The sequence below is a fragment of the Corapipo altera genome, unplaced genomic scaffold (assembly GCF_003945725.1).
Source record: "Corapipo altera isolate COAL_440 unplaced genomic scaffold, ASM394572v1 70, whole genome shotgun sequence".
Lineage (NCBI taxonomy): Eukaryota > Metazoa > Chordata > Aves > Passeriformes > Pipridae > Corapipo > Corapipo altera.
In genome coordinates this window covers 1,212,940-1,231,880 of record NW_020884911.1, presented here as the reverse complement: position 1 = coordinate 1,231,880, position 18,941 = coordinate 1,212,940, and the positions used below count along the sequence as shown (strand labels likewise).

The window sequence follows — 18,941 nt, the reverse complement described above, 5'->3', positions numbered from 1 at the left end:
CCTGCCCTGCGGAGGGCTCGGCACGGCCCCGCATCATCCCCCGCCCCAAGGACCCTTCCCTGCGGAGGGCTCGGCCCGGCCCCGCATCCCTGCCCTGCGGACCCTGCGGCGCTGGAGGCTCGGCCCGGCCGCCGCATCTCCCCGCATCCCCCGGGCACCCTCACCTGTGCTGCTGCTGCTGCGGGGCCTGCCCTGCGCTCACGCCAGGTCTTGCCCCTCCGCCGGCCCGCGCTCCCACAGCCTCCCGCGGGTGTTATCCAGCCGCTCCCGGCTCGCCTTCCCTTCTCCCGAACATTTATTTGGTTATTGGGTCTCTCCAGCCTTCTCGCCCCTCCTCCTCTGACACCCGCTCCTGTCGCAAAGACAATGTTGGCTCGCCCCCAGCATCCATTTCCTCTAGTGCTGCTCTCCCTCCCGCTGCTCTGTCATTCCTGGTGGAAACCCCATCCCGGCTTTGACTTCCTCCACTGCAGTCATCCTCTCCCGCTCCAGTCCTGCCACCTTCCCACATAAACAGCCTCCCTTTGACAGTGTAACGCAACCCCTGAAACTCGACCCCGGCTGCCCTTCTGCAGCACTTTCCCTTTTCCTCCTTTCCTAGGCAGGATTTTGCCTGTCTTTCCAGAGAAAACCGCTATCCCACAGCCAGGGTGCCTTTCCTCTTTCCCCCATGTCCCTCTCCCACGGCCAAGGTCAGAGGCAGACACTGCTGCTTCACGTTTCCTGTGCTAATCCTGGTCCCTCTGCTCCCATCCATGCGTGTCCTCACCCTCCTCGTGTCCATGCTCCTTCCCTCCTGTCCACTGTCCCTCACCCCTCGCTTTCAGTACAGCTATGGACTAGTGGTATCCATGTTCTTTGTTCAGGAATCAACAAACCACTGGACTCATTCACCTCCTTAGTTATCATTCCCTTTTCCCTGCTCTTCATCCCCGCACTCACTCCTGACTCTTTAATTGCTGTCTGGAGTTCCTCTCCTCTGTGCCTGTCTCAAACTCCTTATCTGGCTCCTGCCCCTCCACACTCAGATGCTTTGCCAAAGTTACTAATATCCACTTCCTGGCATAATCTCTGGAATATTGCTTCATTTCCAGCCTGTCAGAATTATCAGCCTGGCTCTTCTGGATATTTTGTTCTCTGTTGGTTTCCAAGACTGTTCCCCCAGAGTCACCCCCCTACAGATCCTCAGACGCCTGATTTCCAGTGGGAGTCTGAATGGACTAAACCCCTAGAACTTGGGAAAAGCTCCTCTGGCACTCAGAAAGGCTCTTTGAAATGTTCTGTCACCAGGAAGCCCACAAGAACCTTGACAGGAATATACTTCCATGTTTGTCACCCGTGCTGGTTCATATCCAGTCCTTGGGAATGCAGCAAAAATGTGTGTATAAATACATATATAATTTATATTCAAAGGCTAGGATATTAAGAAACATCCTAAAAAAATCACCCTTCACTCAACTATTAATATCCATCAAGCAAGTTGGCAGGGACAGAAGATTGCAGTGTCTGGGAGTGAGCGAGAACATGCCGCGTATTTTAGGATTGTGTCTGTCTTAACCCCCACAGCTCAAAGAGGGGTGGGCCATTGATTCCCATGGAAATAACTGGGTAGGAATGAATGCCTGGAGAAACTAGAACCAGAATAGCAGGGGCATTGTGGGCTCCAACCAGTTATCCCAGTTATCAACAGTCATTTTCTTGTTTTTACAGAGCCCAAATTTGGTAAAGAACGGGGCAGGTGCAGACATTTTGCTGCTGATGGTTAAAAGCAGGGTCTCCAGCCTTGACAGAAAGGATGATGGTTTAATTTTTGAAAATTACTGAACCTATTTGTCTGTATTCTCAGCATGAACCTTCCACTCACAGTGTTACAAAGCCCAAACCTGCAGCTTGGTGACATCTCATCTGGGAGTAATTACCAGGTTAATTACCAGCACTTCCCAATATCAGTGAGTAATCCCAGTTAGACAAACAGGTTGTTCCCACTGATGGCCACATTCCCTCTCAACTAACCAAACTGAAAGGGGTGGGATGAATGGAACAGATAGAAACTGTTGTTCAATGAAGTGGAAGGGGAAGCAACAAGTTGGGCAAAGTCATTCCCCTTCTGCTGTTACTTTGTAGTTACTTTGGGAAGCCCAAGGCTTTTTCCCTTACACACATTTTGCCCACGAAAATACGGACTTAATCTGTTTTGGTTTTTTTTTTTTTTTAGTTTTGAAAACCTATCAAGCCACTGCACTCAATAATATAGTCTGATGCTCATCCCACAGAAATATATCCATGTGCAAATTGACACCTTCTCCAAGGGGAAAACACTGCACAGGTGTGTAAAGGCAAACACATACCAGACTCTGAGAGATAACTTAAAAATAAATCCTAGTTGAAATAATCTAATGCACTTCTAAAAATAAAATGAAACAAAATTAGAATGGTAGACTTGTTCAGGTTGGAGAAGTCCTCTAAGGTCATTGAGTCCAACCATTAACCCACCACAACTAAACCACTTCCCCAAGGGCCACATTTGAGTTTGCCCAAGGTGCTTCCAAGCAGAAACAAAAGCAGCACATCTAGATGAGACACTAAGAGTCACAATTGCCAAGGCAATACTAAAACTCAAAAAACCCTGTTGAAGGACGGTGGCAGTTTCCAAGAACACGGAAGACACACACACACACACACACCAAGAAACTCACACTGCAATAAAATCCTTCCTGGCTGTACCATTAGACTGGAAGAGCTCTCTGGTACCAGCGTTCCAGTTCCACAGGTTCCCAGTGTGACTGAGGCACGTTCCTCCCACCAGACACACCTGCCCTCCACCCCTCACTCCTGGCTGCAGACACAGAGCACAGCTCAAAGGCACAGACCCAGACTGCTGCTCTGTCTCGTGGCAGACTTGGCCAGGCTCTTGAGAGGAAAATCAAAGATGGGCAATAACCTGCCTGAAGGGAAAACTCAGCTTCCTCACTGTGTGCACAAGGTGCCTGGAAGCTCCTCTGGCACAAACATTTCCTCACAGAACTCTGTTTCTCCTCATCATCTGGGTTACACCCAGCACTGTTACACCATTACCTTCAGCAACACTTCATAGCAAAGCATTCCCTGGGATCCATTTCCCAGGATATTTCTGTTTCCTAACAGCCACTGCAAACAGAAACGTGCCTGGTTCCTCTGCTCTCCACAACCAGCTCCCGAGGCTGACCAGCCCTGGAAAGCTCTGCCTCAGGAATTAACCCTCAGCCAGGTATCTCCAGGCACAGTATCTGGCATCTTCTGCCACAGGGAATGTGTGTGTGACAGAGGAAGGGCTTCTGCTGGAAGGAAGAGCCAGCAGGGACATGCAGACCCTTAGTAACTCCACTCTCAGGCTGCACATCAGAGTTCTGGCCATATTCTTTGGCTGAGAAAATCTTATTTCTCTATTCTACTGCTCTGTGCCTGCCCTGTGCCCACAGCATTTGTTCTCAACCATTTTTTCCACCACCAGCTCCCACGAGCTTCAGACCTATTTCTCCTCATGCCCAACATCTCAAACCCTGGAAAATGACTCAAACACAGGGCACTTACACAGGGCTTGGCCTTGGCCTCAGCCAGCTGCTGCCTCCTTCCCACGCCACCGGAGTCAGCGGTGGAAACGCTGACAGTGTGAAGGCAAGATGGCTTTCCTGCTGCCCTGCCAGCATCCCCAGGCTGGGAGGAACCCTGGCAGGAGGCCCTGTGGAGGGACAGGAAGCATTAGTGAGAGCTGGCAGGGGCTGGGGCCAGCCCAACCACCCCATCCCTGCAGACACCTCCAGCGTGTGCGAGGCAGCGCATTAAAAATTATATTAGTGCCTTGGGACCTGCTCTCGTGTCCTGGGGGCTCCACACGGAAGGATCCAGCCACAGGGGATGGTCACAAAGAAATCCAGTCCCAGAGGATGCAGAGTAAAGTTTCTTGCCCCTCTTAAAGGCCCTTTTGTGGTGCAGCAGTTTGAGGCTCAACCCCGTGGGTTAAAGGTGTCGGTGCACCAGGGTTTTTCCTCGTGGGCACCAAAAGGGAAATGGGGAGGGAAGGTGTCCAGAAGCCTCAGTGTTTATCTGTCCCAAGAAAATCTGCACAATTCTCTGCAAAAACCTTTCCCCCTTGTTGCCAAATATCCTCTTCCCTTGTGCTTCACCATAGTTTTACCCCTCCATTTCCTCTGGGTGCATTAGAAATGCAGCTAATTAGAAATTTAATGGCTTTTAAGCTGACAGAGAGTAGGTTTAGATGGGATATCAAGAGAGAAATCCTTCCCTGGGAGGGTGGGGAGGCCCTGGCACAGGTTGCCCAGAGAAGCTGTGGCTGCCCCATCCCTGGGAGTGTCCAAGGCCAGGTTGGACGGGGCTTGGAGCGACCTGAGAATAGGGGAAGGTGTCCCTGCCGGTGGCAGGGGGTGGAATGAGATGAACTTTAAGGTCCCATCAACCTAAGCCATTTTAGGATTCTGTGAAAAATACACACTGGACAGTCTGTGTGATGTGACAAAACAAAGTTGTCACATACAACAGTCCATTAACTACTACAGGGAACAAAGTTAAATTCATAGCTCTGAAATTCTATTCACTTATCTGACAGTATGGCCACTTTTCCTACAGAACCTGAAGCTGGGTGAAGGTCAGGTTAAGACATCAGCACATGCTCCAAGAACCCATCAGCATAACCAGATTTTTAAGTGCTCTCTATGGTGATTACCTTGCTCCAATAACGCTGGGGTGGAATTCCTGAGGCTGTGATCCCTCGTTCAGTTCCAGGCAGCTGGACCACGTGCAGGGATGTGTCAGACACCAGTGGAACCCCATCCAGGTGCAGTCACTGCTGGTGAACTCTCAGATTGAATCCCACAAATGATGGCTTTGGGTGTGACTCTCTCAGTGTCTGGTGGGCAAAGAGCTCCCAGGGCCATAATTCTGTGTTAGAAAGGATCTGGCCAAAGGAAAAAACAAACAAACAAAAAGAGTCAAAAGCAGCCAAGCAGAGCAGATTTTAAGGGCTTAAGGCATGGCCTGCAGGATTTCCTCAGAGCTCCGCAGACAGCAAGTCATCCTTTCATAAAATCTGACTTTCAAACTGCAGGCAAAAGTCCTGGAGTGTCTTAGAAACCCCAGGTCTCATTTTCAAGTGTCATCAGTCTCGTCTCTGCACGGGCAACAGACCCCACATTCCCCACCACTCCTGAAGTGGGGTTGGATACACTGTCCATGCAGCATCTGCCAACTAGGAAGGGGAATCTATTGATAAATACAATTTTATCAGCCCCTGCCCAGCCACGGGTCCACAAACCACCAGCAACATTCAGCAAAACAATAAGAGAATCATGGAACTGCAGTTGGGAGAGTTCTGGCACAGGAGGGAAACGTGGGCTCATCTATTTATAAGTGCAGTCTGGAGCAGTTTCACTGATCACCCTATAAATAGTGCCTTGCATGAAACCCAAAGCAGTGCATCTGGTATTTCATACCTTCCTGCTCCTTGTTCTGGAGCAGCAGTCCTCTGCAGAACATCCTTTCCCCTCTACTTCTGCGGTAAGTTTAAAAAGCTTTTCAAAGCTTATTCCTGAATTCTTGAATTCAAGGTCCAAACACCTTGTTTACACAGGGGGAAAAGAACCATGAGGACTATTTAGCCATTTGCAGAAAGGATATGAAGGGAAATCTTCCTCCTGCCAAGCTGTACCTACAACATTTACTTCAACACTTTCCCTGCTTCCTTGAAAACCCACTTGTAAAGATACCAAACCCTGGAGGGAAGATTGGTGCCTCATTAGCAACACCAGCCAAGGTAGGAGGAAGGTTTAAAAGCCTGCTAATATTCTGATAATAACAGTTTATCCATGCCCAGAGGATCCCAGCCATCTGTCAGATATTCCATCACAAAGCAGAATCAGTGGATGGTTGAGGGGGAATGTTGAATTGCAGAATTAAATCTTAATTGTGGGATAGTTTCCTGGGCTCTTACTCTCAACTTTTATCTTTATTACAACTAGCCAGAGGTCACAATGCTTTAAATTCCTGTCTTCCAGGGTGGATGTTATTCCCAAAGCCTAGAACAAGTTGGAAGGCTATTGTTTAATCCACTCTCCCTCTAGGAGTAAAAACAAAGTCAGAAAAACCGGAGCAAAACTTACACAGCAGGTGATGTCTCTTGCATCCTTCCTCTCCAGGAATCCTGTCTCCTGGAGCTTTATTTCCAGTTAACTGAGTAGTCACCTCGTCTTCAGAGGTTATGACTTTTTATCCAGATTATTGTCAGGAGGAAAAACGTGATTTTTACAGAGCCAAACAAGCTGAACTTTCCCCAAGGACCCACCCAGCACACCTATTCTTACTCACCTGGAAATCCATGTCTGCTCTGGTCACAGGGAAGCAGCAGCTCCAAACCCACACGGGATCCTCTGAGGCAAAACTGAGGTTGGGATTTCATGAAAAAACATCCAGAGCTTTCTGAATTTGCAGGCAATCCAGTTTCATACAAAAGGCTGGTATCTGGGAGAAGAAAATACCAAAATGACTCTGATGAAAGTTTGAGAAGTGGGATAGCTGATGGGAAGAGACCCTGTACAGTCACAGGTTGCTGGTTTTCCCCATCCCCGAGTACTTTTGGGGCCTTTGTGCTGTCTGCGGAAAACAGAACAAAGGCAGGGGACAGCAGTGATTTTCTCAGCCAAGAGATAAACATTTTTAAGCACTTAACAGACCAGAATTTGACTTTTTTTCCCCTGCATTCACATTCAGGGTTCCTTTACACCTCAATGCTTTCATCACCTCTAGGAAACGGAAGCCTAGAATGGAAAAACTGCCTTTAAACTGGGACAAAAAGAGTCTGGTGCTGGAATTTCAAGCTGAAATACACCAGTAAAGACTTGTGATTGCAACTTTCCCCTGGAGCTCACTGGAAAATGTCTACAGTTATTCAAAATCCATACTGAAGTCACAACGTTTGGATCTTCCTTGGGACATTTGAGGATGCAGGAATTGGGTGCAATGTTGAACAAAAACAAAGCCATGGGTTACATTAAACATATTTTGTGGTACAAGGATCTGAAACCCACAGAAGGAGAAGGTCCCAAAGTTTGTAGAGAAAATAAAGGGGGGGGATTTCTGGAAAAGCACAGCCCACAGTAATTGTGGTCCCTCCCCAACCTTATAAACACAGCTCCCCACTCCAGAAACAAACAGGAGCTGTGTTTACACGGGAGGAAGTTGTAGCTTGTCAGGATACAGTTGTATAAATAATTTAAAAAATGCCCCAGTACATACTGCATGTCCTTTCAGAAAGGAAAATAAGAGAATGGAAAGTTCTGTTTTCCCACCGTGGGCAGAAAGTCATTCAAGTGTCTGTGACACACAGGCCAACGCCTGCTGGAAGTTTCCTTCCTTGAGCTTTGGATCAGCTCCACGGTGAGAACAGAGAAAGTCATCCACATCCTTCCAATTCAGGTGGAAGAATTCAGGGTGCACTTTCCACTTGGAATGCAAGTTCTGTGTTTATAGTGCACAACAGGAAAGGAAAACAAGGGTTAAATGTGACTGCAGAGGAATACGGTGTGAAAATGCAGGGGTTTTTTTGGTGACTTTTTGTTTCATTTTAGAGTGAATCCCAAGAGCCAGAATAAGGCATGTTAATGGAGCATTGAGGGGAAAAACGTATTAAAAAAATAATCTTCCTCCCTGATGGATCAGAAGCCCAGACATGCTCTGTTATTGTGGTCCTTCAGATCATGAACCAACTGACCCTGCTACACTTGCTGTGTGTCCTGTAGGACCAGGGTGTGTTCTCAGGGAAGCTCTAACTCTGGGACAGCTGAGACAACCCAGATTCATTGTTCAATCAACTTTTAGTTGGGTACATGGCTTGGAGCTCTCATCGTTGCTGGGCTGAGCTGTCCAAGGGTGGTGATGGCAATAATTCCTTTATTGCTCTTTGGGCGCTCAGGGGTCTCCTGGTCTGTTCTCCCATGGAGTTCTGGTCTCATCTCACCCATTTTTCTCCCATTTTTACCACTTCCACACTGGCTGCTATTTACTGACCCAGAACCAGGAAAGCAGCCCGGAGCGTTCTCTGCTGGGAACAGCAGATCCCAAAGAGGCCGAGATGGGAAAAAGAGATCCAGGTTCAGATTCATGCTTAAAGAATGGTAACTTTTTAAAAATTCCCTGGTCCAGATGAATGCACATGGGTAAACTGCCTCCTGCAGAGTGTTCCCATGGAGCTGGGAGCACCCAGGGACAGCAGCTTGGAGGGTGCCAAGGACTGGGCTGCAGCTGTGCAAGGGCAGGGTCGCTCCATCAGCCCTGGGAATCATACCCAGGCTGATTTCTGCCTTAGGAGAGACTGGAGTGCTTTATCTCTAGAAGCCCAACTAACAGAAAGATCACTGAAATGTATTTTATCACAGATTTAGGTAGAAGAAGAGTAATGTAAAATTTGACACGTTCAGAAATCTTCCTAACTGACTTTGACACTGTGACAAGGGAGGAATCTGGGTCAACTCCCCCTCCTGCTCCCCTTTGTTTTCCAGGAGAAAAGGATGACACTACTTCTGTTGTTGCTGTGATTGCTGCACCTGCTTCTGAGGGCTACTCTTGAGACACAAAAAGGAGCTTAATGCAGGGAAAGGATCAGACAGAAGTACAAAACTAGTTTAGCTCCAGCATGTCATTTATCAAATCAAGGCATGAATTCCGATTTCTCAAGCAGAGGCCAAGCCAGTTCTGCATGTGCTGAACACAGAACACACTTCAGGCTCAAATCCATCAGGGAAGCACCAGATCCACCTGCTGAAGGTGATGGTGGAGAAATTCACCACCAATGAAGTGCACATTTTTTCACCCCTGTGAGTAATGAACTATCAGGACCATTCCCTTTGGGATGTACTGAGAGCTCATGAATTCTAGTAAATACCAGAATAAAACATATTTGTGAAGGTGATCCCGTGGCTTCAGGAGGAAATTCCAGCTAGATGAAGGAATTCCTCCCTGAGCTTTGATGACCTGTGCCATGGAAATACTAAACAATCATGGAGGTTCCTTCTAGTCTTAAAAAACAGTGTACAGACACTTCAGTCACTTCACCTTTAACACTCAAGTCACCTGTTGATAGGTCAATGCAAATAAAGACTTACTTTCCTCTTCAAGCACAACGCTGAGTTCTGTGCCATTTATTATTCCTAAATCCTCAGCAAAAACCCCTCAGAGCACTTAGGCAGGAGGAAAGGGTAAAGGATCCAAAGATTCACCAGGGGCAAAAGGGAAAAATGTGCAAATTCAACTCTGAACTCCCTGAACAACTCTTTTCAGGAAACTGGTAAGAACTTCATTATTATTGTTAAAAGTGCAAGTGTTGACTTCAGTCAGCAGCTCCAAACCAGGGAAGCAAAGACCCAGATGTGTAATTCCATGTGAAACCAGGCTAAAAATCCCTGTGAAATAGTCCAGGGCTGTTGTTGCTCTTATTCCCCGTGTTTCAGTGGAGCTGAACTAAGAGCTGAAGGAGGGAAGCTGAAGTCCACATACCTCTGGATGGTTTTCCAGCTCCTTCCAGGCGTGGACACAAAGGTCTCTTCTCATCCCTCAGTCCGGGTGACGTCACAGGTGCCTCCTTAACTCCCAGCTGGAAGTTTGTGATAAGGAAAAGCAGGAAACAATCCTACAAATAAACAAAGACATGTTCCAGGTGGATCCACACCCATCTAAAAATGGAGACTTTCCATTATGGAATGTACTTAGCAATAATCCATATCTGCTTCTGTAAAGGCATATTCAATGTATTTTTTTAAAGTTCATCAAAGCTTCCAATCAGACCAGCTCAGGAAAACCAAGAATAACCTCAGTTCCCATTCCAGGGCAGTTGTTTGGAAACATCCTACTCTCCACTAACTAAGCTACAATAAAGGTATCACAAATATACTTGATTTGTGCACGTAATGACAACAGGTAAAACCCCTGTACTTCAGAACCTCTGGGGCCCCACCACAAGCTTCCATCTTTTAAGGTATTTACATTTTCTCTGTGTCTGAAACAGGGTCAAAAAGGCTGAGATCTGATGGCAAATAGCAAACAAACAGAAACAATTATTTTTTAATGTAAAATTTAAAAAAAAAAAAATTAAAAGTCTCAGTTTCTTCCTTCCTTATACATATACTCACGTTTTATCAGGGATTTTAAGACATTTGACCTTTTTTTTCTGAAATCCCTGCTCCCAGAGTCAAATGATAAATCAGAAGAATAAGAATGTTTTAGAGCTCAGATCTCTTGACAGGCTGTGCTGCTCTACCCAGCAAAGAAAAAAATAAAGTTTATTGTCTTTTTTAGCTGTTGAAAATCGCTTTAAAAAAATGCATTCAAGATCCCTGAAAGGCAAATATAGAAATTCACCTGCCTTTCTTTTTTTCTTCAGTCTCACAGGATTCAAATCCCCTTCCTCTCCAGGAGGAAGTAATTTGGGGATTTAAAACTGTGAGGGCTGCGATGGTGCCCGTGAACCTTCTGGGTCTTGGTCAAAGCACAGGAGGGTGGAGACTCCTGCAAAGCCAGGCCTGGGGTTGCATCTGCTTCTCTCCCTGCTTCCATCCTTAGGGTTTTCCATAAGGCATCGATTTCATTTTCAAATATGACTTTTACGTAACCAGGACATTTTGTGCAAACCTGGTTAACTCCGTGCCCTCAAAATATCCTGTGCTTTCCAGCCTATAAATCCAGGCCTTGACATCGAAAGAATGCTTGGCAGATCCAGGGGGAAGCACAGCCAAGAGAGATGTCAAAGGTATTTGTGAGGTTTCCAGCTGGCCAAGGATATTAACACCTTGCCTGAACTTAAAAGGAGTAAGATTTTTGTGGCATGAAAAAGTGATTTTAAGATGATTTTTTAGGCGTTCTGCAAAATGTTTGTGTGCTCTGAATGCATCGTCACAGGGAGAACCCTCTAAGAGCTGTAAATATTCATTCACAGTCCTGGTTGGACTTGGGAACCTCAGCCAGTTTCTTGGACAAAATCTCTCTCATGTGTGCACAGAAATGGAATTATCTGGAATCCAGAAGAGCTGAAAGGGAGCGAGGTGCTCCCAGGTGACAGCCTGCCATGTCTCAGCACAGTTTCACTGTGAATCTCCTCAGAAAACTGTCAGTGACAAAAACCAAAAGAGAGTTCAAGGCCTTTCCAGTGCCTTGAACTCTGAGAGAAATGGGAGTGGAAGGGATCCCAGAGGGCTGCTTCTCCCAGGGCACACCCTGACCTGTGTTTGATCCTTCTTCTGACAGCCCTTCAGTCACAGCCCTCCCTACCTTCTCTTCAGCTCTCCCAATTCTAAAGGTTTAGCCAAAAATCCAGCCCAAATGGTGGCCCATGCTGAAGCAGCACAGTGGGGTTTCCACACTGTGTTGGCACCCCCCAGATTTTCACTGGTGTTGCTTCGGAGCGGTTCTGCACCAGCCAAGGGGCTCAGCAGAACTTCCCCTTGGCTTCTGCAGAAATCAGGACATCTTTTCCTCTAAGTCCAGCAGAGATCTCTTAAAATCCCAGCCAGCTTTGGCTGGATTTTCCAGGCAAACCCCCCTGTTTGTCCCGGGTGCGGCGAGGGAGCCGCGTTGGCTGCGGGAGCCGGGAGGAGGGAGCTCCGTGCCAGGAGATAGCAGAGGCCATGGAGCTGGCCCCAGCCCCCTGGACTGCTTCCCACTCCTCAGAGCCAACAGGTCTCCACCCAAGACACAGCCTGGGACTTCCCACCCCTTCCCAGAACGCCAGCAGGCTCTGGGTTTTATGCTGAGGCCCCAGACAAGATCCCCGTGTCATCTGTGCCACCGCTCAGAGCCTGCAGGCCAGCACTCCCCCCACAGGTTTTCCAGTGCTTTCCCAAATTATTTCATTGATCCAGGCATATTTCAAGGCATCACGTTTGGCAGAAAAAATGAGATTTCCTTCTCTTCCACCAGCCTTTCCTATTCTGCCCCCTGTTCCTGCGTCACATCACTCACTGCTGCAGGAGAACTTCCCTGTCCCCATGGACAAGCATCTGCCTGGAAAACAGGATCAGCTTCCCTTCAGCAGGGAAGGCTGGAAATGGGACCAAGCAGGCACAGAGCCAAAAGCACTTTCTAGAATCATCTGGCCCCTGTCAACCTTGGAACTCCAGGGGAGACCTGGGCCCTCCCCGGATGATCCCTCCTCCGGCTTTTCCGGTGCTGCCCACGCTCCCAGGCCAGGCTGGTGCCACAGACAGGAGCCAACACACCTGAGTGAGCTGCCACCAGGGCAGGGACAGCTCTTCTGCTCCTGTCTGCAGCTGACCTGACTCCACAAGGAACAGCACTGAAGAGGTGGCCAAGCACAGCAGAGGTGGAAATGCCACAATTGAAAGAACAGAGACTCCCTAACTAGGAATAATTGCCTGAATTCCCTCCCCTCTTACATAGGCCACAACATCCCTCATTTCTTTCACCAGCAATAAATCCTGGGTAAACTGGATTACATCTTGGTTTAGGTTTGTCTTCCTCAGAGACTTGGGGGCTCCAAGAGGAGGAGAATTAATTATTCACTCATTATGCAGCCTCTTACACTGCTGCAGTGATTACTTACCCTCCTCACTGAAAACACAAAACCCCCTCAGAACAAATAAAAAACACCAAACTGCTCCTCTGATGGAAGTTTTCAGCCCTCTCCTCCCCTCCATGGATTGCACAATTTCAGTGCAGCCCTCCCTGTGTTATGAACTATTACACATTATTATTTTTCCCAGTGGGCCCCAGCCTCCTGCCTGCCTCCAGGAAAAATGATCCCTAATAGCAACAAGTAGGTACTGTGTTTTCTCCCCACCTTTCCTTTCTGCTCTTAACTCTGCATTTCTCATCTCTTTGCTGGTGTTTGGGTTGGTTTGTTTTTCCTGGTGCTCCCTAACCCTCACCACTCATCCTCATCACTTGGCTTCCATTCTCTCCCTGTTTATCTGGTCACGCTCAGGCTCCATGAAACCTGTTTCAGCCACGGTGACCCACCAAATTCCACTCCACCAGACCTCACCCTGCACTCACACATCCCTAAAAGTGCTGTCTCCTTCCTTCCATCCCAGTTAAGCTCACTCTGCCCTCTCTGTTTCCCTCCCACACCGGGGAGCAGTGAGAGGGCAGGAAATGGTGCTTCCCTGCACTTTATACCTCCCAGATTTTGTCCCTGGAGCAGGAATTGGAGGAAGGATTTCCGTGCCAGAACGTGCTCTGTGCCCACAGATGAACTCTAACAAGCCTCTCCCTGGTAGGTGGTGGTGTTACTGAGGTTTTACAGTGTCTAAATTCGGGATACTTTCACAGAATGACAAATCACACATCTGTGGTAACTGCCTTCCTAAACAGCGAGTCAATAAAGTTTAACCAATCTATAAAAAATGTCACATAATGTGGGACACACTTGGTTGTGAGGAAGAGCTGAAGCGGCTTTGTTCAAAGTTAACCCAAGTTCAATCTGAGTCTGACACTGAGGGCAAGATGCTTCACCTGAAGAGGTCAAATCTGACACTCACGAGCTACTGGAAAAGGGGAACTGGGAGCCTCAGACACTGTGTCTGTGTCAGTTCTTGGCACAGACACCTAAACTTTCCATAATATGTTTTCTCAACAACTGAAGCTTTTGGGAGATGTCTGTGTCTCAAGACAATCTCTGCACGTGGGTTTTCCTCCGAGAGGTTTTGAGATGCTCTACCAGTTAGTTTTTGGGGAAAACCAAACCTGTTCCCAGCCTTCTGATCTCTGCTCTGCTGCAGCCATTCCCACTCAGCCACCACCTCCAGAACATCACAGGCAATTAATCCCACCAGATGTTCCCCTCTCCTGCTGCTCTGTTCAGGAAATGCTCGGCCACATCAAGCTCCTTTGGGTATTTTTACCCTGCTCAAAGCCGGCCCTGTGGCTCTCACCCCAAACTGCTCCTCTGCCCACCTCCAGTGGTGCTAGAAAGAATTTTCCTTAACCAAAACCAACTGTCCTGCCCTCCCTTTTCCAGAGAGAACCAGTGTACATGGATTGCTATGCCTGGAAGTCCATCTCTGATATTTGCTAGCATTTATTTACCATCTCCTGAGATGCACAGCTCAGCTGTGCAAACAAGGAACACTTCTGAGCAAACTAATCACCCTGCAATTAATACCCAAGCATTGTCTAATGGAGGAGGCCAAGTTATTCTAACAGCCATGAGAGAAAGAAATTAGTGTAAATGATATTTAACCCACCAGCTGAGCAAAAAAAAAACCCAAACCTATGACTATGTAAGAAACAGCAGAGTTGGTGAAAAACGGCCTAGGAATTGAGAGCAGGCCTTGGGATCCTAAATAAAAGGTGGAACAAAGGGGGCTCACCCAATGTGAATGTCCTCTGTGACTGACCTGGAACCCAGAGCTCTGGGATCCTCCACCTCCCACTTCAGTTCAGGCACAATAAATCACAGTCACGGTCACGCACCAAACACTGAGGAAATGCGTGAGAGATCTCCACACCCAATTTTCTCCGTCCTTTTCCTGACTGTTTGGAGCCTCTCAAATCCCTCTTAGTCCCTCCAAAGTAATTGCAATAAGATGTCCTGTCATCATGTTGAAATGTGCCTGGTAAGTGTCTGCAGGGTTTGTGCTCTGAGTTCAGAGGGAGGCTCTGCAGCATTCCCAGGGACCAAGTGACCCCTCCCTCATCCCAACCAGCAGCACTGATCCACGGGCTTTGAGGGTTATGGATGCTGGGATGGATATCCAGCTCCTCTGAGACCAGCAAAGGCCTAGCCAAGCGTTGAAGATTAATTTGCTGTAAGTTAGCAGCAAGCCCTAGTAATCAATTTGTCATCTCAATTCCATAAAGTTCTGCCAACCTTAACATTCCCGCTCCTTGCATGGCAATCTGTTCCCATTGCTAACTGCTATTCTATATATCAATTATATTCTGATATTGTTCAGAGAGATTCAGCACAGACCTGCCAGACTACTCATACCACGGCCAAGCCAGATCCTTCAGGGTGGCACCAGAGGCTGGACCACCAGGACACTGCACACACACGTTTTCCTACACTCCAAGGGATAAAGTGTGCATGGAAATAGGGAACAGGGCAAGGCAGCAAGGCTGGCAGTGCTTACACCTCTGAGGAGAAGGTTTTCAGGGGTCCCACGTAAATTCAAAGCGATGTGACTTTTTAATTGCCACAGAAATTGCTCAGTAAACAGACACAGGCCTTCAGGTCCCTCTTGTTCCCAGTCCCCAGATACCATCACCATCCCATAAAGGAGCTGGGAACTGGAAGAGCAGTGTAGACATTGAAATGTAAATGAGGTACAATCACCTCCAGGAGGGTTACTTACCCCTGGTTACTTCTGAACCAGAGCAGGGCTTAACAAAGCAGGGCATAAGCACTCAATTATTATGGACACGTGTTTACCCTGCAGATGCACAGGGATGGCAACTTGTGTCGCAGGAAGGGTGTGGGATAATTTACGATAACAAAGTCAAGTATGTGTTGTTCCTCTAAACTCTGCTTGTTGGCCTCAGATCCTTCTCTCCTTGAAGCTCAAGGGCTGTTCTGAGGGATGCTGAAGTGCCTTGAACCTGGCTGGCATTGTGGGAAATCTCAAGAACAGGAGCAAGAGCCTTCTTGCACTGGAAAACATTCCCCGGGCAAGCAGAGGTGCTCTCACTGGTGCCCCGCAAAATAATTCCTGCTAAACTGGCCCAGCCCCTGCACGAGGCCCAACAGCCTCAGCTCCCACTGAAGCTCAGTGAGTCACTCCCACCTGTTCCAGATGTGGGTTTGTCCGTGCTCCAGTGCTCCCAGGAATTCACTGCCCTTTCCTGTGCTTGGGTTTGTTTCAGTGCTGCTGAAAGTTCCCGATTCCCCACTGCCTGTCCCTGCCCGTGAACCCGGGGTGTTCTCTCCCTGTGGTTCTCCAGCCTGGCTCAGACTCATCCTGGGGACACAACTTCCCCCCAGTGTCACCTACTGCTGATGGAAAGACTCTCCCTGACTCTGAGAGCCATTTCCTACAAGGTCTAGGACATCTCCCACCCCGTTTCACTGCTGTCAATCCCACAGTTTTTATGTTCAACTCCAGCCAGAAATGCACTCTGCCCAAACACATTCAAACCCCAGCCATTCATCCTGGCTTTGATTGATAAAGCTTCACATCATTCTAATCCATGGGAAGCTGCTCAGGAGATGGATCCATTCCATGCAGGCTTTTCTTTTCATCTACCCAGGTGCCCTTTGATCTTGTGAATCTCTGTATTTAATTATGGGAGTTGAAGGAGGTTCATATCCTATCTCCTGGTACACTCTGCTCTGGTCTGTCCTTTCTTTTGCTGTTTGGGGAAGGAGAGTGCAATTCTTGGAAGCACAGCTCTTTAATTTTAATAGATTACAAGTGCTAGAGTAAGCTCACCTTCAGTTGCTCCTCATTGTTGATGCATGAATAAACAACTGGCAGGGGAAGGAGAACATTCCAAAAAGGTGCTTCTAGATGAATAGAGTCAGCAGCCATAAAGGGCCCCAGTGATTTCCTGGGGCACAAAGGCCTTGGTAGCACTGCTCTGCTACTTGCAATCAGCATAAATGTAGTACTTGACAGTTCTCCTTGGCTGTTGAAAAACAGTAATAAAAAAATAAAACCAAACAGAATTAGGAGAAACAACAACAACAAAAAAAAGTCTGCACAGCACCCCAAATTAGCAGGGTAGAGCATAGAAAGGGAACTGTGGCTTTGCAGTGAGTAGAACAGATAAAGAAGGGGGATGCAACAACAGAGGAAGCTGGGAAAAGCTCCTCTTACTGAATTTCTGTCTCTGTCTGACTTGACTGAGTTTGCCCTCTCATATTTGTACCCCAGAACATCATGGGATGCACTGACAGCAGACTTCAATCACCACACAGGCAGGTCAGGACTTGGATCCCTGACCTCAGTGAAAGGGAATCACTCCTTGGGACCCCAGGCCAGGCTCACACAAGCTTTGCACCACCAGAACATCCAGGACTGTGGATTTGGTTGGAGAGGTTGGATCCTGAGCAGAGAGCTCCTCATTTCACCCCAGCAGCTGCACTGTGGAGCTCACTCGGGGCAGGATCCTCCCGATCCAGGCACCCCCAGCCGGGCTGGAGCAAACCAGGCACACTTCTCAGTGCAGCAGTGAGTGCTCTGCTCCTCTGCTAATTAGCTGAGCTAGTACCCCTTTCAGATGACTTATTTTTAGTCCTTGCCTGCAGGGAACTGAGCCTTTCAGAGGCTCCAGAATGGGTCAGCTGGAACGGGCTGTTACATTATGTATGTACCAGCTCCTGCTCAGCAATATCCACGGGCTGGGACTCAGGCAGCAGCAGGACCACCTCTACCTGTGCTTGAGTTTTCCAGCCACCACAGAACAACACACTCTTCATGTCACCCTAACTCACCACAGCCACTCACAGTGTCCCCTGATGCATGAACCCCAGATGTGTGTCTAAAATTAAGGTTCCACATCAGCCATGCCTGGTATGGCTCATTAAAAATGGATCATCCTTTCAGGCTCTGACACATAAGTAGGGAAATATATTGCTCAATACACACGAACTGCTGGAATAAAATATCCATTACCTGCATGCCCCTGCTGCAGCAGAGTACTAGGGAACGGGGTGGTGATTCAAACAGCAGGACTGTGCTGTCCCTGTTGTTGGGTTATGCTTTAAAGCCCTCAGGAAGGCGGAGGAAGTGAGGTCAGTGAAGTGGTTGATCATCCTGCGGCACACGGAGTCCCACAGCACGGGAACAGGCCTTTGTCCACAGAACAATCCAGCTTGGCCTGTTCCTCCTTGGAAGGTCACCCCGAACAGGAGAGCAGGAGCACTGGAAAGCAGCCAACCTCAGAGTTCCCACTGCAAGCATGGAGCAGTCCCAGGTGCTAGGGAGAGTTCTGCTGGGGAACAACGAACTCACAAACTTGTTTTTCCAGAGGCAACAGCAGAGCCCTGTGCCACGGCCCTACAGGCTTCCCACTCCAAGAATTCTCCATGCCCAAGCACTTTTTGGATAGGCCAGCTGCTTCATTGTTATTAACCATGCCTCATTAGCCAAACCTGACCCTTACACATTTCCTTTTAGAAGCGAGGGGCTGCTGTTCCCTTTCTGAACGCATTGTCTCACACAGAGAACACGATGCACTGCTTTGTTGGTACCTGCTGCTTCCACTCCAGGTGTTTGCTGCAGGTCAAGTGTGTGAGGGACAAATCACACCCCAACATTTTGGCAAACCATCCCCAGCTGCACCACGACCTGTACCAACAGTGATGAAGCAGGCAGAGCTGAGGTGGATTGGCAGTCCCAGTGACAGCACTGCAGCACGTCACACTCATTGCTCTGCTGTGGATCCACACTATTTCAGAGGAGACAGACTGCTTACAGACGTGTTTCTTGATGTCTGGGAGCAGTGCATGAACCAGCACCACTCAAAGAACAGCAAAGAAGATGGTGCCTTATGTGCTGTAATAGGATTAAACTGCTTTTCGAGCTCAATTAGCTGACTCATGATTTTAACTTGCTACCAAGAAAGCAGCAAAGCCACTCGTGGGATGTATGGCAAACACCTCGTCCAAGGACGGATCCTCCAGCATGTAAAGTTGCAGGCACGTGTGCCTGAGCTGAACACAAACCTTCACCAAAAGATTTGTACCAATGATTTGGGAGCAGAAAAGATGATTTACCAAATATGGCTCTTACATTAACCCTTCTGCCTGAGGCTCCTCTTCAGAGTAACTCAGTAGACAACAGGTCTGTGTGAGCAAACCCAGGGATCTGCACTAGACCTTCATCAAACCCTCTGTACACACCCAGCTGTTCGTTCTCACAGAATTCTTCATGAAATCCCTGGAGCTGCAATTGCCAAACTCCAGCCTGCTCCTGAACTCCAGCCTCCCCACGTCATCCCTGTGC

At 48.1% G+C, this 18,941-nt stretch overlaps 1 protein-coding gene across 3 annotated transcripts in view; it reads right to left on the bottom strand.

Annotated features, from left to right (window-relative positions):
• SPTBN1 (spectrin beta, non-erythrocytic 1) overlaps window positions 1-284 on the bottom strand; it is a 114,416-nt gene extending 114,132 nt beyond the window's left edge. Inside the window, exon 1 of one of the 3 annotated variants that reach the window (XM_027653859.1) lies at window positions 165-284. The gene's annotated coding sequence lies outside the window, so the exon portion shown is untranslated. The remainder of the gene's footprint in view (window positions 1-164) is intronic. The other 2 variants (XM_027653854.1, XM_027653855.1) reach the window with 2 other exon arrangements.
• Between the last annotated feature and the right edge of the window lie 18,657 nt (window positions 285-18,941).